Raw genomic sequence first — 24105 nt, 5'->3', positions numbered from 1 at the left:
TCTACAAAACTACTTCCTAAGGCTGTAATAATATGCCTGTCTTATTTAAATAAGTCCAATTTCTTGCTATTTTATATTGTTTCCAACTTACTATCCTATATGATGCTTAAAATAACTCAGTTACCTAGATGAAGCTAAACATGGATTTGTGAAAACTTAGCATAAAGTCTTATCAGTGAGATTTATGTGCCAAAATTATACATATTTAAGGAGTCTCATGTATTTAATCAAATTGAAAAATATGTATAATAAAAATTTTCAATCTTAACGACAACATAGAAGAATTCTCAATTCTTTATAGCTTTGAAAATGTGAACACTGAAGTTGTTTAATCTTTGACAATATAAATAAAACGCATGTTATTCATGCTTTAATTTTTTAACTTAATAACAATGTTGAATATGTTTCAATGTTTGCCCATTTGTCAAAATCTAACTTAAGACCAAAGTTCACTTAAAAATATTTATTTTTAAAATTTTTATATCCAAGGAATCAACAAATCTTAAAAGATTTGCTCTAAACATTTGTATTATTTGTCTTTTTTTTTTGAAATTACATGAAATTCACACAAATAGGAATTTAATTAAAATGCTAACTCATTGCTTAAAATAATTCATCTCTTAAAACTCTTACTCAGACTACAATTTTTTAAATGCATTTGATCACTCTTTGAGTAGACAACGTTTTTTACGGTTAAAAAATTTCTTCACTAGAAAAAAAAATCAATTCTGCATTTGACAACCTTTTTTTCTCTCTCTGCTGTTGGGAGAAGTATTATTTATTGTGGAAATAAAACAGTAAGAATAGTAAAATTCCATTTTTGTTTATTTCAAAATCAAGCAGACAATACTTCTAAGCATTACTTGGATATTTTGATGTTTCCTGTATTCCTCCTACTTCTTCCAGCTGCCAAAGACATCATGTCAGATATGTGCCCTCAGAGCAGCAGCGTTGCTTTGGAGAAAAAGGAAGGGTTACATTTTATAACACAAGGTGCTGGTTAATCAATCCTTTTTTCGTTTGTTTCTCTAAATGAGCCACACACATAAATGGCTTTTTATACTTGATCTTAGCCAAAAGGCCGAGAAGCGATAAATGGCTTTTTATAATTTGTATAACTGTTTTCATAAAAATATTTACAAGTGTTAAGTTCTATTTTTTGAAGTACTTTACTACATTAAAATTTATTTTTAATGTTTATTTTCGAGAGAGAGACAGAGACAGAGACAGTGCGAGTGGGGGAGGGACAAAAAGAGAGGGGGACACAGGCTCTCTCTTCAAAACAGGTTCCAAGCTCTGAGCTGCCAGCACAGAGCCCAATGCTGGGCCTGAACTCACAAACCATGAGATCACGACCTGAGCTGAAGTTGGATGCTTAACAGACTGAGACACCCAGGCACCCCTACTGCATTTTTAACTTCTTTTATTTTCATTTATTTTGACAGAGAGATAGAGCAAGTGGGGGAGGGACAGAGAGGGAGGGAGAATGCCAAGCAGGCTCTGGGCCATCAACACAGAGTGGATGCAGGGCTCGAACTCACAAACAGGAGATCATGAGCTGAGTTGAAGTTAAGAGTTGGACACGTAACCTGCTGAGCCATCCAGGCACTCCTGAAATACTTTACTACATTTTAATTTATGCTTATAGGCATATTATCCAACATTGTCTGGCTCTTATGTAAAAGAAAAACATATTATGTACATCTTTATAATGTCCAATTGTTTAACAACCTAGCACTATATTCACGGAAGAAGAAATAAAAAAAAAATAATATGGATGTAAAATAACTACCTGATTTTCAAATATATCAGTTTTTGCTTTTAAGTTAAACATTAAAAAAGAGAACATATAAATTGAACTATTACCTCAAAAATGTATTACAGTGCAACATATTTGATTGGTGGAAATGCCAACAGGAACTTGAATTAGTTCCCTATTTTTTACATCTTGTTTTAGAAAAAAGTTTTATCAATGTTATGAGGTGTATTCTATCTCATTTTTTTTCCTGCCACTTTTGGTATTGTTCAGTATTTTGGGTGATTCTATTTTGTCTCACTTTATTGACTTAGTAGCTCACTCTATCTATCTATCTATCTATCTATCTATCTATCTATCTATCTGGAGGTTGCTCCAGTATTCAAAGATTCACGTTATTAACCTAAACTGGTCACATTACTTCACATATTATTCCTATATCTGTGCATTATGAGAAGCTGATAGCGGTATGTCTTACATCTCCCCTTTTCCAGTCTTTGTGCCACTGTTCTCATACATTTTACTTCTATGTATGTCATAAACCCTAAAATGCATTATTGCTATTTGTCCACCGGTCCTAGTTTGAAGTGTCAATCAATAAGAAAACACATTTATTTAATCAAATTTATTTAATTCTATTTAATCAAGCATTTACTATTTCCAGTGTTGACTATTCACTTTTATAGACCCAAATATCTCATTAGCATCATTTCCTTCTCCCTGACGGACTTCAACATTTTTGTAGTGCTAATCTGCTAACAATAGATTCTCTCCACTTTTTTTTTTAATTTTTTTAACGTTTATTTATTTTTGAGACAGAGAGAGACAGAGCATGAACAGGGGAGGAGCAGAGAGAGAGGGAGACACAGAATCTGAAACAGGCTCCAGGCTCTGAGCTGTCAGCACAGAGCCCGACGCGGGGCTCAAACTCACGGACCATGAGATCATGACCTGAGCCGAAGTCAGACGCTTAACCGACCAAGCCAACCAGGCGCCCCAATTCTCTCTACTTTTAATGCCAAAAAAACTAAGTCTATATTTTGTCTTATGTAAAAGACATTTTCTCTTGGTATAGAATCCTAATTTACTGTCTGATACTTTCTGCAAATTAATACATTTTTTTTCCTTTTCAGTACTTTGAAGATATAAGCTTACTCAATGAATAACTATGTTAAAAAACTATGTGATATGTTTATACTGTGGAATAACTAAACATTCAGTTGGAGTATTTTGGCCTAGGTTTTATAATACCCATGGTTTTGTATTGGAGGAAAGAGACAAAAACATAGAAACATAAAAGGAAAGGCTATAAAGGCAGGTAGGGATACATGTAAAAAAGGAAAAGTGGAGAAGGTGATGAAATGATGAGGGACCCATTCAGGTAGAATGTTCAGAAAATATTTCTCTAAGTAGGTGAGTGTAAGCAATTCAGCTAGAACATACCAGACAGCAAAAAAATATAAACCTAAACCTTGGAGTGAATGAATGCTTGAATTATTCCAGTTAATTTTCACAAGTCTGTTATACCTACAAATAGTAAGTTAAACTAAAAAATAAAGTTTGATTCATATGGCAAAACGGTGAAGGAAGTGTATCAAGCATGCTAGTGTTCATTTGTGTTTTTATATGTTAACAAAAGTCCAATTTTAAAAGGTGAAATATTATATTTTTCTGTTCTATCTTAAGTTTTAACTGTACAGATTGTGAAGTCACAAATTCAACAGATATTTCTTATTACAAAGTATTTGATTAATCATATCCTCTTATTACAAATGATTATAAATCACTCTTCTTTAAAATTTGTAATTTAGAGCTTCTGGGAAGATGGTGGCATAGGAGGACACTGGGCTCACTGCAAGTCCTGCTGATCACTTAGATTCCACCTACACCTGCCTAAATAACCCAGAAAACCGCCAGAAGACTAGCAGAAAGGAGTCGCCGGAGCCAAGCACAGACGAGAGGCCCATGGAAGAGGGTAGGAAGGGCAGAGAGGCGGTGCGCACTGCACAGACTGGCGGGAGGGAGCTGGGACAGAGGGGCAGCCCTCTGGCAAAGCAGAGCCCCAAGTCTGGCTTGCAAAAGCTGAGGGGCTGGACGGAGTGTGTTCTGACAAGAAGCAGGACTTAACATCTGGAAGGTTATAAGTTAACACCTCTGCTGGGAGAGCGGGAAGGCTGGAGGACAACGGGAGGGAGAGTTGTTGAGCCCCGGACAACAGAGCTCAGCTTGGCAGGGAACAAAGGCACTCGCCAGCGCCATCTTCCTCACCCATCCCCCAGCCAAAATCCCAAAGGGAACCAGTTCCTGCCAGGGAACTTGCTTGCACTACGCAAACACCCAAAGCTGTGCTTCTGTTGATCCACCCCTCCAGCGGGTCTGACTCCCTCCCAGTGCCACAGGGCCCCTCCCGAAGCGGATCTCTGAAGGAAAAGCAAGCTGAGCCTGCCCCTCCCACCCCTGTGCACCTTGCCGATTCACCCCAGCTAATACGTCAGATCCCCGCACCACAAGCCTGGCAGTGTGCAAGTAGCCCAGACGGGCCACACCACCCCACAGTGAATCCTGCCCCTAGGAGAGGGGAAGAGAAGGTACACACCAGTCTGACTGTGGCCCCAGCTGTGGGCTGGGGGCAGACATCAGGTCTGACTGAGACCCCGCCCACCAACACAAGTTATTCAAGACAGCACAGGGGAAGTGCCCTGCAGTTCTGCACCACTCCAGGTGGTGCGGAAATCCAAATGGTGGTTCCTCATCCAAAATGACGAAACGGAAGAATTCCCCTCAAAAAAACCTCCAGGAAATAACGACGGCTAATGAACTGATCAAAAACGATTTAAACAATATAACAGAAAGTGAATTTAGAATAATAGTCATAAAATTAATCGCTGGGCTTGAAAACAGTATAAAGGACAGCAGAGAATCTCTTGCTACAGAAATCAAGGGACTAAGGAACAGCCAGGAGGAGCTAAAAAATGCTATTAATGAGCTGCAAAATAAAATAGAGATGACCACAGCTCGGATTGAAGAGGCAGAAGAGAGAATAGGTGAACTAGAAGATAAAATTATGGAACAAGAAGAAGCTGAGAAAAAGAGAGATAAAAAAATCCAGGAGTATGAGGGGAAAATTAGAGAACTAAGTGATGCACTAAAGAGAAATAATCTATGTAAAATTGGTATTCTAGAGTAGGAAGAGAGAGGGAAAGGTGCTGAAGGGGTACTTGAAAAATAATAGCTGAGAACTTCCCTAATCTGGGGAAGGAAAAAGGCATTGAAATCCAAGAAGCACAGAGAACTCCCTTCAGAGGTAACTTGAATCAATCTTCTGCACGACATATCATAGTGAAAATGGAAAATACAAGGATAAAGAGAAAATTCTGAAAGCAGCTAGAGATAAATGTGCTCTAACATATAAAGGGAGACCTATAAGACTATGTGACTGATCTCTCTACTGAAACGTGGCAGGCCAGAAAGGAATTGCAGGAGATCTTCAATGTAATGAACAGAAAAATATGCAGCCGAAAATCCTTTATCCAGCAAGTCTGTCATGTAGAATAGAAGGAGAGATAAAGGTCTTCCCAAACAAACAAAAACTGAAGGAACTTGTCACCACTAAACCAGCCCTCCAAGAGATCCTAAGGGGGATCCTGTGAGACAAAGTACCAGAGACATCTCTACAAGCATGAAACCTACGGACATCACAATGACTCTAAACCCATATCTTTCTATAATAACACTGAGTGTAAATGGATGAAATGTGCCAACCAAAAGACACAGGGTATAAGAATGGATAAAGAAACAAGACCCATCTATTTGCTGTCTACAAGAGACTCATTTTAGAACTGAGGACACCTGCAGATTGAAAGTGAGGTGATGGAGAACTATTTATTATGTTACTGGAAGTCAAAAGAGAGCTGGAGTAGCCACACTTATATCAGACAAACTAGACTTTAAATTAAAGACTGTAACAAGAGATAAAGAAGGGCATTATATAATATTTACAGGGTCTATCCATCAAGAAGAACTAACAATTATAAATGTCTATGCACCGAATACGGGAGCCCCCGAATATACAAAACGATTACTCACAAACATAAGCAACCTTATTGACAACGATGTGGTAATTGCAGGGGACTTTAATACCCCACTTACAGAAATGGATAATCATCTAGACACATGGTCAATAAAGAAACAAGGGCCCTGAATGATACATTGGACCAGATGGACTTGACAGATATATTTAGAACTCTGCATCCCAAAGCAACAGAATATACTTTCTTCTCGAGGGCACATGGAACATTCTCCAAGATAGATCATATACTGGGTCACAAAACAGCCCTTCATAAATATACAAGAATTGAGATCATACCACGCATACTTTTGGACCACAATGCAATGAAGCTTGAAATCAACCACAGGAAAAAGTCTGGAAAACCTCCAAAAGCATGGATGTTAAAGAACATCATCCATTAGGAATCAAAGTAATACTGGCTTCATAGAATGAGTCTGGAAGTTTTCCTTCCCTTTCTATTTCTTGGAATAGCTTGAGAAGGATACGTATTATCTCTGCTTTAAACGTCTGGTAGAACTCCTCTGGGAAGCCATCTGGTCCTGGACTCTTACTTGTTGGGAGATTTTTGATAACCGATTCAATTTCTTCGCTGGTTACGGGTCTGTTCAAGCTTTCTATTTCCTCCTGATTGAGTTTTGGAAGAGTGTGGGTGTTTACAAATTTGTCCATTTCTTCCAGGTTGTCCAATTTGTTGGCATATAATTTTTCATAATATTCCCTGATAATTGTTTCTATCTCTGAGGCATTGGTTGTGATAATTCCATTTTCATTCATGATTTTATCTATGTTAGTCATCTCCCCTAACCCTAAACCAGACAGAGACCCATTAAAAAAAGAGAACTACAGGCCAATATCCCTCATGAATATGGATGCAAAAATCCTCAGTAAGATACTAGCAAATCGAATTCAACAGCATATAAAAAGAATTATTCACCATGATCAAGTGGGATTCATTCCTGGGATGCAGGGCTGGTTCAACATTCGCAAGTCAATCAACATGATACATCATATTAATAAAAGAAAAGATAAGAACCATAGGATCCTGTCAATTGATGCAGAAAAAGGATTTGACAAAATTCATCACCCTTTCTTAATAAAAACCCTTGAGAAAGTCAGGATAGAAGGAACATACTTAAACATCATAAAAGTCATTTATGAAAAGCCCACAGCTAACATCATCCTCAATGAGGAAAATCTGAGAGCTTTTTCCCTGAGATCAGGAACACGACAGGGATGTCCATTCTCACCGCTGTTGTTTAACATAGTGTTGGAAGTGCTAGCATCAGCAATCAGACAACAAAAGGAAATCAAAGGCATCAAAATTGGCAAAGATGAAGTCAAGCTTTCGCTTTTGGCAGATGACATGATACTATACATGGAAAATCTGATAGACTACACCAAAAGTCTGCTAGAACTGATACATAAATTCAGCAAAGTTGCAGAATACAAAATCAATGTACAGAAGTCAGTTGCATTCTTATACACTAATAATGAAGCAACAGAAAGACAAATAAAGAAACTGATCCCATTCACAATTGCACCAAGAAGAATAAAATAACTAGGAATAAACCTAACCAAAGATGTAACAGATATGTATGCTGAAAACTATAGAAAGCTTATGAAGGAAACTGAAGAAGATATAAAGAAATGGAAAGACATTCCCTGCTCATGGATTGGAAGAATAAATATTGTTAAAATGTCAATACTACCCTAAGCAATCTACACATTCAATGCAATCCCAATCAAAATTGCACCAGCATTCTTCTCGAAACTAGAACAAGCAATCCTAAAATTCATATGGAACCACGAAAGGCCCCGAATAGCCAAAGTAATTTCGAAGGAGAAGACAAAAGCAGGAGGCTTCACAATCCCAGACTTTAGCCTGTACTACAAAGCTATAATCATCAAGACAGCATGGTATTGGCATAAAAACAGACACATAGACCAATGGAATAGAATAGAAACCCCAGAACTAGACCCACAAACGTATGGCCAACTAATCTTTGACAAAGCAGGAAAGAACATCCAATGGAAAAAAGACAGTCTCTTTAACAAATGGTGCTGGGAGAACTGGACAGCAACATGCAGAAGAATGAAACTAGACCACTTTCCTACACCATTCACAAAAATAAACTCAAAATGGATAAAGGACCTGAATGTGAGACAGGAAACCATCCAAACCCTAGAGGAGAAAGCAGGAAAAGACCTCTCTGACCTCAGCTGCAGCAATTTCCTACTTGACACATCCCCAAAGGCAAGGGAATTAAAAGCAAAAATGAATTACTGGGACCTTATGAAGATAAAAAGCTTCTGCACAGCAAAGGAAACGATCAACACAACTAAAAGGCAACCAACGGAATGGGAAAAGATATTTGCAAATGACACATCGGACAAAGGGCTAGTATCCAAAATCTATAAAGAGCTCACCAAACTCCACACCCAAAAAACAAATAATCCAGTGAAGAAATGGGCAGAAAACATGAATAGACACTTTTCTAAAGAAGACATCCAGATGGCCAAGAGGCACATGAAAAGATGCTCAACGTCGCTCCTCATCAGGGAAAAACAAATCAAAACCACACTCAGATATCACCTCACGCCAGTCAGAGTGGCCAAAATGAACAAATCAGGAGACTATAGATGCTGGAGATGATGTGGAGAAACGGGAACACTCTTGCACTGTTGGTGGGAATGCAAACTGGTGCAGCCACTCTGGAAAACAGTGTGGAGGTTCCTCAAAAAATTAAAAATAGACCTACCCTATGACCCAGCAGTAGCACTGCTAGGAATTTACCCAAGGGACACAGGAGTACTGATGCATAGGGGCACTTGTACCCCAATGTTTATAGTAGCACACTGAACAATAGCCAAATTGTGGAAAAGCCTAGGTGTCCATCAACTGATGAATGGATAGAGAAATTGTGGTTTATATAGACAATGGAGTACTACATGGCAATGAGAAAGAATGAAATATGGTCTCTTTTAGCAACGTGGATGGAACTGGAGAGTGATGCTAAGTGAAATAAGCCATACAGAGAAAGACAGATACCATATATTTTGACTCTTATGTGTATCCTGAGAAACTTAACAGGAATCCATGGGGGAGGGGAAGGAAAAAAAATGAGGTTAGAGTGGGAGAGAGCCAAAGCATAAGAGACTCTTAAAAACTGAGAACAAACTGAGGCTTGATGGGGGTTGGGAGCGAGGGAAGGGTAGGTGATGGGCATTGAAGAGGGTATCTTTTGGGATAAGCACTGGGTGTTGCATGGAAACCAGTTTGACAATAAATTTCATATATTAAAAAAATAAAAAAATTAAAATTAAAGTAAAAAAATAAAATTTGTAATTTGAAAAAAAGATTTATTTTCTCCTTAACTTTTTAAATAACTACATGAATAAAACAAATTACATTTTGACTTAAGAATCATTATTCATTGTTAGTAAGAATGTTATGCTGATACTGGCCTACCTATATAATGAGGCCCTGGATGTGATTAGATACCTTTGGAATCTAGTAAGAGTAAACTGATGGTGAATCAATCTATGACAAAAAAGGCAAGAATATACAATGGAGAAAAGACACTATCTTTGGGATAATGGTGTTTGGAAAACTGGACAACTAAATGCAAAAGAATGAAACTAGAGCACTTTCTTATACTATACACAAAAATAAACTCAAATAGATTAAATACATGAATGAGAAATGAAACCATAAAACTTCTAGAAAAAACAGAGGCATCAGCCCTAGCAACGTATTTATGGATATGTCTCTTGGGCAAGGAAAACAAAAGCAAAAGTAAAGTTTCTGGACTACACCAAAATGAAAAGCTTTTATACATCAAAGGAAACCATCAACAAACAAAAGGGCAAGGTACTAAGTGGGAAGGGGTTAATATGCAAAATACATCAATAATTCATACATGTCAACACCCACAAAAAATTAATCCCATCGTAAATGGGCAGAGGACTTGAATAGTTTTTTTAAAGACTACATACAGATGATTAACAAATATATCAAAAGATGTTTAACATCACTAACCATCAGAGAAATGCAAATCAAAATCCAATGGAAAAAAATGAGGTATCACTTCACACCTGTCAAAACGGCTAGTATCAAAAAGACATGAAATAAAAAGTGGTGGTGAGGAGGTGGAAAAAAGAGAACCCTTGTACATTGATAGTGGGAATGTAAATTGGTGCAACAACTGTGGAAAACAGTATGAAGAATCCTCAAAAAATTAAAAAAAGAATTACCATATGATCCAGTATCTTCACTACTGTGTATTACCCAAAGAAAACAAAAGCTAATCAGAAAAGATATACATACACACCCCTATGTTTATTGCAGGATTATTTGCAATAGACAAGTTACGGAAGCAGCCCAAATGCCCATCCATAAATAAATGGATAAAGAAAATGTCACACACATGTACACACACACACATACATACACACACACACACACACACACACACACACACACACACACGTACACAACGGATTGGGAATATTACTCAGCCACAAAAAAGAATGAGATCACCATTTGTGACAACAGAGATGGACCTAGACGGGATTATGTAAAGTGAAATACATCAATCAGAGAAAAACAAATAACATGAATTCACTTATACGTGGAATCAAAAAACAAAGCAAACAAAACAGAAACAGACTCATAAATACAGAGAAAAAAATGGTGGTTGCTAGAGGGTAAGAGGATGGCAAAATAGGTGAGGGAGATTAAAAGGGGGTTACATGAGGGAGATTACATTTATGAAATAAGCAAGTCATGGAAATAAAAAGCACAGAAAAGGGAATATAGTCAATAATATTGTAATAACATTGTATGATGACAGATTATAACTACATTTATCATGACTAATGTTAGGTGATGTATAGAACTGTCAAATCACTATGTTGTGTATCTGAAACTAATATAACATTGTATGCCAACCAGACTTGAATATTTTTTTAAAAAATGCCAACTGATGGTGGGAATGCAAATTGGTGCAGCCGCTTTGGAAAGCAGTGTGGAGGTTCCTCAGAAAATTAAAAATAGATCTACCCTATGACCCAGCAATAGCACTGCTAGGAATTTATCCAAGGGATACAGGAGTACTGATGCATAGGGGCACTTGTACCCCAATGTTTATAGCAGCACTCTCAACAATAGCCAAATTATGGAAAGAGCCTAAATGTCCATCAACTGATGAATGGATAAAGAAATTGTGGTTTATATACACAATGGAATACTACGTGGCAATGAGAAAAAATGAACTATGGCCTTTTGTAGCAACGTGGATGGAACTGGAGAGTGTTATGCTAAGTGAAATAAGCCATACAGAGAAAGACAGATACCATATGGTTTCACTCTTATGTGGATCCTGAGAAACTTAACAGAAACCCATGGGGGAGGGGAAGGAAAAAAAAAAAAAAAGAGGTTAGAGTGGGAGAGAGCCAAAGCATAAGAGACTGTTAAAAACTGAGAACAAACTGAGGGTTGATGGGGGGTGGGAGGGAGGGCAGGGTGGGTGATGGGTATTGAGGAGGGCACCTTTTGGGATGAGCACTGGGTGTTGTATGGATACCAATTTGACAGTAAATTTCATATATTAAAAAATAAAAAATAAAAAATAAAAAAAAATTAAAAAATAAAAAAATAAAAAATAAAAAATGCCAACTGAAACATACACCAAAACTTATTTTTACACCCTTATTTTAATCTGTATTTAGAAAACAAAAGAATATTTCTCTCCAGGACTAAGGCTGTGTATAATCATTTTTTTAATTTCTATTATTCTTTTGCCAAAAAATAATAATCAACATGGTCAAATTATGCATAAACTTTCATAACCATGATAATTTTTTAGAATTTCAGCCTTTATATCAGGTAGGAGACTGAAAAACTACTAATGATATGGCACCTTTAAAGAGAATGAAACGACATAGCACTCCAGAAAATAATATTCATTCAAATTCAACAATTAAATATATACATACATATATAGATACAAAGTATACACATATTTATATATTGGTTAGTGTATGTATGCGTATGGGTGTATATCTGGTTATTATATGTGTATACATAGATTTATAAATATATGCATGTGTATATACACATATATATGCAATTTTACTGCTCAATTTATGATTTCTTTTCCCAATGTATATAAATAAGCTGTAGAATATCAAATATAAGCAAATTTTTAAGTTAGAATGGATCCAGAGTCATATCAACAAAATCAGTAGACTGGTAAAAGTTCAACTTAAAATATACTCTTTGGGAAAAGGACAAAAGTATATACTGAATTCTCCAAGTCTAGGTATGCCACACTTAATGAACCAGACTCTAGCATGCCTTCTGGAAAGAAAGAAAGCATTGTAACCCAGGTGTTCTTTTTGTTATGGTCAACTGTGTTAGTTTTCTATTGCTATGTATAATGTATTATCTCTTGTTTCCATAGAAGAGAAGTCCAAACATAGGCTAGTTAGGTCCTCTGTTCAGCATTCCATCAGGCTGAAATCTAAGTGTTATTCGGGCTTATGATCTCATCTGAGGCAAAACAGTATGCTAGTATATAACAAAGTAATTACCTTCAATTTCTTTGTCTAGGTAGAACACATTTAAAATACAAACATTTATAAGCTAAGGCCGGACTACTTCCAGATGAATAATATTCATCAAGAATTATAACTAGCTTTTAACTAACTGGGGAATTAAACATAATGGTAATGGTTACCTAGAATATTATGTGAGGGAGTCTAACTATCCCCCAAATTAGAAACATACAGATTTTTTTAAAAGTTTTGTTTGATTATCTAATTTTGAATAATATATAAAAAGTTAAAAAGAGACATTAGGATTTTTTTTCCTCCCAAGTATTCAGGAAAAATTAATATGATAATAGGTTCTATGTTGATATTGGTTCCAAAAACATCTTATTTTAACTTATTATGTAATCATGCATGCTTATTTAAAAAAACACACGTTAATTAAACAATAACAAAAATAGGAAAGGCAAGAAAAACATTGTACAATGTAAATATGAAAAATAGCCTATATAATTAAAATGTAAATATAAGCTGTGCCAAGTTTATGTCTAACGTATGTTTGTAGACAATGAAAATCTTTATGTCATTTAAATATGTTTAGAGCATAATTCTAGGAAATTAAATAAAATTATATTCACATGATTATAAACTATACATTTTGCAGAAAAGTTGCAATAAGCTAAAAAACCATAGTGGTATAAAACATTTGTTGACCAGTTTTATGAGTTTCCTAGGGTAATAACAAATATACAGCAAACAATTATGCATAAATTTGCTGTATTTAAAAATTAACTGTCATTTGTAAATGCCCAGTGTTATTTATACTCTTGTTAGTGTGTGTGTGTGTGTGTGTGTGTGTGTGTATATCTTTCACAATATTAAGTTTTATTTATTTTAATCTGGAAAAATATAGCCAGATTTCCTATGTAAACTCTAAAATTAAAGTTGTTGCTTTTTTAATTAACATTTACTTGACAATATATATTTTTTTAAGTTTATTCATTTTTGAGAGAAAAAGGAGGGGGGTGTGGGTAGAGAGAGGCGGACAGAGGATCCTAAGTGGACTCTGAGCTGACAGCAGTGTGCCCAATGCAGGACCTGAACTCACGAACTATGAGATCATGACCTGTACCAATGTCAAAAGCTTAAATGACTGAGCCATCCAGGTGCTCCAACTTGGTTTAATATCTTAAGTTACCTCTTCATTATATTGCACTCTTCCTGTATATTAACTGCCATTTTTTTTCTTCATTGATATTCCATTATTATACCAGCCAGCTTCTTTAATTCAGGTAAAATGATATTAAATTTGCTTATTCACATGACTTTATTTTTGTCATTTCAAGGTATTTTATTTTACTCTCTGTTATCTCCCTTTAGAGAACAAGTGGAATAGCTGTCTCCTGAATACTTTGGTTTTCTATAAAATGCCCAATCCTGAAAACTAACTTCTTTAAGCTTGTTTAAGCTATAATAGCAGCACTTTTTGACAGTTCTAGGTTAATGTAACCTTGGAGAGTTTGAGCAGAACAAGAGTTCAACTAGGAAGAAACTTTATTTCTTTTCTCTAATATTTGCTCCACTATAAGACCTACTAATTAAATTTACTTCATCTCTAATGAGACCATTCTGCTAACTCCCTCTCCTCAGCCAGCAATTTCTTTCTAGTATTAATCTGAAAACTTCATGTTTTTCCTCCCATTAAAGATACCTCAATGCAATATTTCTTATAAAAACAATAATTTATAATAAGTATTTTCTTTCTAGAAACTAGGAATAGGCAGTACTAATAAATTTGTATAATTATGAAAATTAATTTTCCAGTTTGATTTAGGTAAGCTTTTAAGCAAATTATCTTATTTATATATTTAAGTATAAAGTTAATAAAAAGTATAATTAATTATATATATGTGTGTGTGTGTATATATATATGTATACACACACACACACACACACACACACACACTTCTTTATCTCGGATTTTGAGGAGATTTTCTTTGAAGTCATTTTCTTTTTTTTTTTTTTTTCTTTGAAGTCATTTTCTATAGTTAAATGCCACATAGGATAGTGAAAAAGGTTTAATTTGCAGCTCAAGATGCTAGTACAAAATTACAGAACTAATTACATTAATTTTGGTGCCTCCCAAAATATTGGAACATAGTAAGCAAACAAAAAATGTGTGTTTTGATAAAGGAAAGAAAGTAAAATAGACACTTGCAATTGGGTTCTCAATAGGAGTTCCAGGCATCCCCCCCTTCCCTGCAAGAACTTGAATTGGAAAATTGACCACCGTTCCAGACACCCAGGGTAGAGAAAAAGAGTAAAAGTCAATCCTGTTTCCATTTTCCTCCACGCTAACTGATTCAGAGGCTGACTGAAACAAGCCAGTTTCTCACGATAAGGAAACATGTACTATTTAAAGAGAAAGCAACAAGAAACAAAACGAACTCTCTTTCCTCTCTTGTACTTAAAGTGAGTGATGAGTATTAATATCCCTCCTGCTTTTTTAGTTGCCTTTCTATAACCACATAAGGAATTAGTGAAAGGCTGGAGCCAACACTGTAGATGACAGAACAGAGACAAGAAAGATTTTGGTTCCTGATAGCGCTGTTGATCTCTTGGACCAATACGGAATATCTGTTATTTGTAGCTAAAACGCCTTCTCTTTGAAAAGAAAGAGAATACAATAGAATTGGAAGAAGAAAAAAATATGGTGGAATGGTAACACTGAAACCAAATATAATCATAAAATCCAAGTATATAACAAAAATAACAAATGCAACACAACTTTAAATAACTTATTCGGATAAAGAAGTAGATCAGAACAGAGAGAGTGTAAAGAGAAATATCTTTGCTTTGCTTATTGGCCTAAAGAATCACTTATTATTTTAAAGTCAACCTTCCTTAGACTAAGAAGTATGTAGAGTTTTAGAATTATACTGAAGCCATTTTAATGGTTTATTTTGCTAAATTTTGTTTTTTTATAATGTTTATCTATTTTTGAGGAAGAAAGTGCAAGCAGGGGAGGGGCAGAGAAAGAGAGAGAGAGGGCGACCGAGGATCTTAAGTGGGCTCTGTGCCAGCAGCAGCGAGCCCGATGTAGGGCTTGAACTCACAAACCGCAAGATCATGATCTGAGCTGAAGTCAGATGCTCAGTGGACTGAGCCACCCAGGTGCTCCTATTTTGCTAAATTTCTTAATCATCATAATAAGCAATGCTTAAGTAGATACGCAATCTTGATAGTGGCAATAAATTATTATTAACATTAAAAATACTCATCAACTTTATAACGTTTGTAATTTTGTTGGGTAGTATGGATTTCAAAAAAAAAAAAATAGTGCCTATCAATAGTTATGGGGGAGTGCCTGGGTGGCTCAGTCAGTTAAGCATCTGACTCTTGAATTCAGGTCAATTCATGATCCCAGGATCCTGGGATCAAGCCACAAGTCAGACTCTGTGCTGAACATGAAGCCTGCTTAAAATTCATTCTCTCTCTCTCCCCCTCTTTCTCTCTGTGTCTCCCCCTTTACCCCTTCCCTGTTTATGTTCTCCCTCTCTCTCTAAGAAAATAATAAATAAAATATTTTAAAAAGTTAAAAAAAAACTGTTGCAAAAAAAGATAAGCCACACCAAGGATTAGTAAATATAACTATATACATACAAAGACATTATATATTGACATTACTAAACTGGGAAGTTCATGTAAGGTGAAATAAGATAGAATTTATTGGTATGCTAATTATGGTGTACACGTAATAATTTGAAACTCTGGAAACAGATTAATTTTTGTTAAGTGTTCAACAGAACACTTTAGGCCAGATACAACTTTAATTATGTTAACCATTTAAAAAATATGTTCTTATGCACACTAATTCTGTAAATTATGGCACATAAATGTTCTATGTCAATTAAGTTTGAGAAATATTATCTATTTCATTCTCCTTTAAATCCTATTAAAGGTTTAATACTTATCAGTTCATTAAAGGTTATAACATTTTACTGTAGTAAAAAGTACAAGATAAAATACCTAACATTTTAACTTTAAAAAATCTTAATTATTTTCTGAATAGTTAATTCATTCGAAAGGTACAGTGATGAATAAAATAATTACTGTTTTAGGTTCCCCAGTTTCCTGAAGCAACCACAGCTATCACGTTGGTTTATACACTAGTACAGAGTCATTCTTTTTTTTTATTTTTCTCTCTAATCAAGTATCAGAAAAATCTCACCTGAAGTAATACATAGGTTGGGATAATCGGACAAGAATTTTTAAAAAAGTTACGATAAAAATTATCCAACAAGCAATTATGGCTATTTGTGAAACAAATGAAAAAATAAAGTCTTACTCAACAAATAGAAAATGTAGGGGCGCCTGGGTGGCTCAGTCGGTTAAGCATCCGACTTTGGCTCAGGTCACCATCTCGCGGTATGTGAGTTTGAGCCCCGCGTCGGGCTCTGTGCTGACTGCTCAGAGCCTGGAGCCTGTTTCAGATTCTGTGTCTCCCTCTCTCTCTGACCCTCCCCCGTTCGTGCTCTGTCTCTCTCTGTCTCAAAAATAAATAAACGTTAAAAAAAATAATAAAAAAAAAACAAATAGAAAATGTAAAGAAGGATGAACATTTTAGAATTGAAAAATATAATAACTAATATAAAATACAAATTGTAGGGACTTAATAGTAGAATGGAGATGATGAAGCCAAGAATCAGTGACACTAGAGACAGATCAAGAGCAATTATCCTGTTTGAACAACAGAGTGAAAATAGATTTAAAAAAAATAAACTTGCATGAGGGGACTATTGAGAATGGGGGAGGCTATGCATGTGGAGGGACAATAAGAATATGGGACATCACTATATCTCAAATTTGCTATAAATTTAAAACTTTTAATAAAATGAAGTCTGTAAACTGTTTGTAATTTAAAAATATTTTTAAATGTTTATTTGTTTATTTTGAGAGAGAGAGTGTGAGAAGGGGAGGGCAGAAAGAGAGAGGGAAAGAGAATCCAAAGTAGACTCCATGCTTAACGCAGAGCTGGACAAGGGGCTCCCACTACTGTGAGATCATAACCTGAACCCAAATTAAGAGTCAGACACTTAACCTACTGGGCCACCCAAGTTCCCCTTAATAAAAAAAAAAAAAATTGTATCAATCAATCTGTGGAATCTGTAGGCAATGAATAAAGTTCTAGTACTCATGCCATTGGGGTCAAAGAAGGAGAAAAGGTAAGAGTATGGTACTGAAAATGAAGGAAATGATAATGGTCAAATCTTTCTTACTTCAGTGAAAGACTTAAACCTGTAGATTCAAGAAGTGGTTATAACCACACAAGATAAATCCAAAAAAAAAAAAAAAAAAACAGTTTAAGACATTATAACTAGATATCTGAAATTAAAGATAAAGGGAAAAAATTCCTGAAAGCTGCCAGAAACATTACACTTAGGAGAAAATGATTTAAATAACAATGGATTTCCCACTAATCCATACATACCAATAGGCCAGTTAGAAATGGCACAATATCTTTGAAGTGATGAAAGAAAAAAAAAAAAAAAAAACCTGCCATATAAAAATAGCATACCTATTTTAAAAATTATTTTTTTAATTTATTTATTATTTTGAGAGAGAGAGAGAAAGAAAGAACGCATGAGCAGGGGAGGGGAAGAAAGACAGGGAGAGAGAAAATCCCAAGAGTCAGATGCTTAACCAACTGAGCCACCCAGGTACCCCTCTATTAAAAATATTCTTAAGGAGGTGTGCCTGGGTGGCTTAGTTGGTTGTGTCCGACTTTGGTTCAGATCATCATCTGGTTCATGAGTTTGAGCTCCTGCATCAGGCTCTGTGCTGACAGCTCGGAGCCTGGAACCTGCTTCAGATTCTGTGTCTCCCTCTCTCTCTCTACCCCTCCCCCACTTGCACTCTGTCTCTCTCTCTCTCTTTCAAAAATAAATAAACATTTAAAAAACTATATTTTAAGGAAAAAAGATGAAATAAGACATTTCTAGATTAATGAAAACTGAGGTATTTGTTACCTGGAAAATGGAATTGCTAAAGGACACTCTTCAAACAAAGTAAAACAAAACAGACTTAAAATACCAATAGAGAAAGAGGGCAGAAAAGATACATCCTTGGGTAAAATAATAGACTATACTTCTCTTCTTGAGTTTTTAATATTATATCTGATGATTAAAAGTAAAAATTATAATATTATATCATCTAGATCTCATAATATGTAGAGAAAGTATGACAGTGTATTTTTTGTTCTGTGTTTTTCTTTTTTTTGAGAATGATATTATTGAAAGGATGAGTATAAAGGATCTAGGTGTTGGTCAGGTTTTTAGATTCTACCTGAAGTAGTAAAATGTCAGTATTTTTTAAATTGTGGTATATTCCATACACGTTTTAATACCCAGAGCAACTACTACTTAAACAAAATTATAAAGAGACATCTTAAATATCTTAAATTTCTGTAATTCATGTTTCAGTTAATTAAAACAGAGTCAGCACTAGAATATTAAACGGCTGTAAACATGACAATTTGTGTGTGGGAAAGGCTACGGTAGGAAATGCAGATCCTATTAAAGTGATATGTGTGTATACAGAAAACTGAAAACAATATATACCAAAATGTACAAGTTGTGAGTGCACTTCCCTATCTGAAAGAGGTTTAGAAGATCTGCTGTCCAACCGGACAAATTTTGAAAGAGTGAAGTATTCTGATAAGACTGCTACATTTAATCCTCATTAGTTACCACATGTTTATGTAGATGAATACATATGTTGCTATGCGCTTCTGTTTTTATGAAACAGAAAAATAGAATTCTGTTTTTATGAAAAAGAATTCTGTTATTTTACTGATATAGAGTTCTTGAGTGGCTTTCGGCGGGGGGTGGCTAGTGAGGTGATGCATACAAGCAAGCATTAAACAGTTTCAGTTATAAAATAGTCTACAGTGAAATAGGGGATTGGAATTAAGGGTACACTTAGTATGATGAGCACTGAGTCATGTATAGAATTGTTGAATCGCTGTATCATACACCTGAAACCAATATAACACTGTCTGTTAACTATATTGAAGTTAGAATAAAAAACTTATTAAAGAATTTTTCAAAATTAGAAAATAGTCAATAAATCAAATCTTCTTTATGTAAATCTGTGTAAGGGGCAAAATGTACTCCTAGCACCAGGAAACTGGTGAATTATACCTACACATTTCACCTTTTAACTATTCCTACATGTTTACTTTCATTGCTAAACTAGGATTTGAGTTGCAAAGGAATGTATAATTATCTTTACTAATTTCTTGCACCTCCAACTCCTTTCTCATCCTTAGTTCAAGTTACTCTTGACAGCCTATTAAGATTTACAAATCTCCTTTCATAAGTGAACTGTTATTGAAGACAACTTCATAAATGAATACAGAGTGACAACTAAAGTCATCAAGCTGCTCTGTAATTATTGGATTAAGGGAAAATATGGACAGATTATTTGAGGTACTTGTTCAATGATATCTGAATATTACACAAGTGAGACTTTTATCTGCTAATATATTTTTGTCTCATTAGAAATTATTTGTAGCTTCTTAAAATATAGTTATTTTTGTCTTCAAAATTATGCCCACGCTCAGGAAATCTTCCAAGTTATTATCTCAGACTTAATTCTGAAACAAAATTATTACTGTTTTGGGAAGATTTTGGCAAAGAGTAACCAGATCATAATACTCTGGGGTTTTTTTTTAAATGTTCTTTTAGGCATGTTAGTGTATCTCCATCATCCAGCATTAAGAGATAAATGGCTTCCCATTGAATATATATTCCTGAATCTAAATCATAGTGCCTCAATATTTATACTTCCTGATGAGTACAGTTGACCTTTGAACACATGAGTATCAACTGGGTAGGTCCACTTATATACGGATTTTTTTTTTTCTTTTTGGATACAGACAGTACTGTACATGTCTTTCTCTTCCTTATGATTTACTGAAAACATTTTCTCTAGCTTATTTTATTGTAAGAATACAGTATATAATACACATAAACATGCAAAATATGTGTTAATCTGTTTATGTAATAGGTACAACTTTTCTTATCAACAGTAGGCTTTCAGTAGTTAAGTTTTGGGGGAGTCAAAGTTATACATGGATTTTTTTACAACAGTAGGGGTTGTGCCTCTACTCCTCAAGATTTTTTAAGGGCCAACTGTATTGGCAAAATTATTATGTTATATTATGTATTATTAATTAAATCATACCTTGATATATTAGTGCTATAAATTCCAGAACAGAATATGAAAAACTGCCCTTATTGGAAATAAGAATTTATATTTATATTATTTATATTATTTATACCTTAGTTTTTCAAGTATTAAATTTCCATAGATAGTTGGTAACTTTAATTAATTTACAATATTTTGTAGCTAGCATCAAATATGAGTTCATTTACCTTAGAAGTTTATAAGATATACTTTATAAATGTGTACATATCAAGTTCTTATTCTTATAACTTTTATAACCAAATTTTAAAAATTACAAAAATTCAATAGATTGCATTTGGAATTTTTAAATTTATCTTTATAAGGAAAGGAAAAAGAATATAGGCTAGACCTGTTACAAAATGTTTTTATGTACATAATCGAACATAACATTTTGGTATGCAAAAATAGAGAGAAAATTTAGTTTTCAATAACTGATTCGCCTTAATTTAGCTTTATTATTATAAATTAAGGTATGGCCTAACATCATAATGTTTTTCTCATTTTTAAAACCTTAAGCAAAACTTCATAAATATACAGTCTCTATTTTACATATCAAATGATACCTCATTAGAAACCTTGAGTAGGGTAAAATGTATAATTTTACTTGGTAGTGATCTATAGGACATAAAAAATTAGAATAATGTCAAATAGGATACTATAACATAATGTAAATAATTCTGTCTTGGAGAAAACAGGTGATGTCCCATGAAATAATAAAATAAAATATTAAACATTATAAAACTGACAGATCACATAAAATATCTATGAGAATAATGCTTGTGTTTTAAATATACAGAATTGTATAACTTTTATAAGCAAGTGACCTTATTACATTGTATTGTTCATATTTTTGAATCTTAATAAATTCTTTTTTGTGTCATTGTGCTCGTCTATATATTTTCTAGTTGCTATTAGTCTTGCTAGGAAGTTCAGTATCTGTTTTCTTTGATAGTTTTTGACCATACTTGTATGTTTTTTTGGTCAAAGTTGGTCTATTTGTGTACATTTTTCCAAGAGACATTTTTCTACTAAAATTACTTGATTTTTTTCATCATGATCTCTATGAACTCATGAATTCTGTTTTTGAAAGGGTCCATTGTAAAACCTCTCAATGCATATGTATTATATGTTTTAGTAAAATCCTAATAAGTTATTTTTGGTGGTTATTTCTTCAACTATTGATCTTAGAGTTTCTCAGACATTGCCCAAAAAAGTTATGAAAAAGTAATTTGTACTTCCCTCGAGTTTCCAATCAACCAATGTCCTTTTTTGAAAGCATCAGATTTTTGATGAAGACAATTAATGAACCAAGCAGTAGGGACAAAAATAATCAAAATAAAATATTACCTAATGCTATTAACATATATAAAAGATTTCCCTAGACATCAATTTGTCATGTGGTAAGTCAGAATTGTGATCCAGCTATTTTCATTGTAACCTGATCAAAATAGCTGATATATTTACAGGAAGTCTTGAAGTCTGTCATCCACATTTCTTATATGACTAGTCCATGGAAACTACCCTAGCATTTACACACAGTTAAAGCTTACCCAGCTGTATTTTCAAAAAGAAATAGACGTGCATATGATATATTTTTTTCTAATTGTAGCAGGTAAGAGCAAATGAACTCTGTTTTCTTAACTACTGCAGAAGAATTTTTGGAATTTTCTTTTACTTCTGCCAAAAAGTATATATTTTATTCTATTTGATTATTCTTTTTTTGTTGTTTTGTTTTTCAAGTATTTTACTCTGCATACATGCTATGTACAATAATTTCTGAAATATAAAACAGAACAAAATAAAAACTTACTAGAAGCATTTCACTACTTCCATCCTCCTTCCTTCTGTTCCATCAGATATGTCAGAATGTAATTACATTTTCTATCCTAACTATGAAGCATTATTTTTCTTTAATCTTGAGTACTTATTTATCCATTTAACAAATCCAGGTTTTTCTTTCTTTCACAATTACATGATGAATTGTATTCTGAATTGCACAGATGCTAAGGAATTCTAAATTAGCAAATAATTAAAATGACAAAGTTATAACTAGATAATCCATAATTTAACAGAAGGAGAAAATATACAGCTAACTTAATTCATTATTTTGGTGTTATCAGTTATCTACACCAGATCATTAATGATGGTAGTAACTACAGTCATATGTAATGATCAAATCAAAAGTAATATATTTGCATTTTTATTGCTCTTGAAATTTCTTTTCTTTATGATTTTATCTCTTTTTAAAATGTTATTTATTAATATTTAGAGAGAGAGAGAGAGCCAGTGTGAGTAGGGGAGAGACAAGAGAGAGGGAGAGAGAGAATCCCAAGCAGGCTCCATGCTCAGTGCAGAGCCAGACATGGGACTCAATCTCACAACTGTGAGATCATGATCTGAGCCAAAATCAAGAGTAGAACACTTAACCAACAGAGCCACCCAGGCGCTCCTGCTCTTGAAATTTCTAATTCTATTGTCCAATGTGATGGGGCCTGGTAGAAGCAAAGTAGGATAACTACGTGGGAATGTCAGGTAAAACAGGACTATGTTCTATTGTTGATAGTTCAAGAAGAAAAAAAAAAGGCTTGAGATATTGCCAGCAGGATTGAGAAATTAGGTTTTATGATGAATAAAGAAGAGAACGAGAGGAACAGCATATATGAGTGACAGCAAAGTTCAGGGAGAATATCAAATGTAATACAAAAGTGTAGTCTGGAATTACACATGAGGATAGGATATGATGAGAAACTGATGAGCACTGAAGCTTGTACGATTTAAGTTCTGAGTGGTTTCACTGGCCCACCCTTTCATGAGTGTCTAATATTCTGGAAGAGTCTGAGAAAAGAGCTTCCAAAGCCAAATGCCTCTCAATGTCTTTACTAGATATTCAAAGGATTCAGCTGTATTGCTTTATATCAATATGTTTTGATCATCAAATTCTTTCAGTATGAGATTCCAGAATTACTTTTGACATTTTGAGATTATTTGGATACCACAGGATGCAAAATCTAAATAAATAAATAAATAAATAAATAAATAAATAAATAAGCAAGCAAGCAAGCAAGCATCACATGTCCCATGCCCCATCTTGTAAACCAACTGGATCTATTTAGCTGATTCTCATCCAATCAAAATATATCTACTCAACAAAGAGCCTATAGCAAACATTTTAATTTGTACCATACCTTTTATAAAGTACCTTGTATAAAGTGAGCAAACAACAACAAAAATAAGTAAATAAAAATGCTATCTTCAAAGCCAGGTCCATTCCAAGGAGCTAATTTGCAACTGGCATACGAGCCATGTCACTATTCAGGATCTAAGGGTAGCTGATTAATTTATTCACCCCTCTTTTTACTGGTCAACATTATAAGATAACATCACTTGCTTTTGTGATTTTCTTTCTTCTTACATTAAAGTTATTTTGCTCATCTCTTCCTATTAGTACAGAATGAACAAAATATACTCACTCTACTGG

General features: G+C 34.3%; 1 long non-coding RNA gene across 1 annotated transcript; it reads right to left on the bottom strand.

Annotated features, from left to right (window-relative positions):
- Positions 1-807: 807 nt before the first annotated feature.
- On the bottom strand, positions 808-19138 carry LOC144617049 (uncharacterized). The gene is made up of 2 exons (XR_013557040.2): positions 18998-19138; positions 808-954 (listed from the first exon to the last, which is right to left on the bottom strand). It is a non-coding gene; the product is annotated as an uncharacterized LOC144617049 (long non-coding RNA).
- Positions 19139-24105: the final 4967 nt, after the last annotated feature.

This window comes from Panthera onca, chromosome C1, assembly GCF_046562875.1.
Source record: "Panthera onca isolate mPanOnc1 chromosome C1, mPanOnc1 haplotype 2, whole genome shotgun sequence".
In the NCBI taxonomy this organism is placed as follows: Eukaryota; Metazoa; Chordata; class Mammalia; order Carnivora; family Felidae; genus Panthera; species Panthera onca.
Note: the sequence above shows the minus strand (reverse complement) of the source record. Positions and strands in the feature narration are given on the sequence as shown.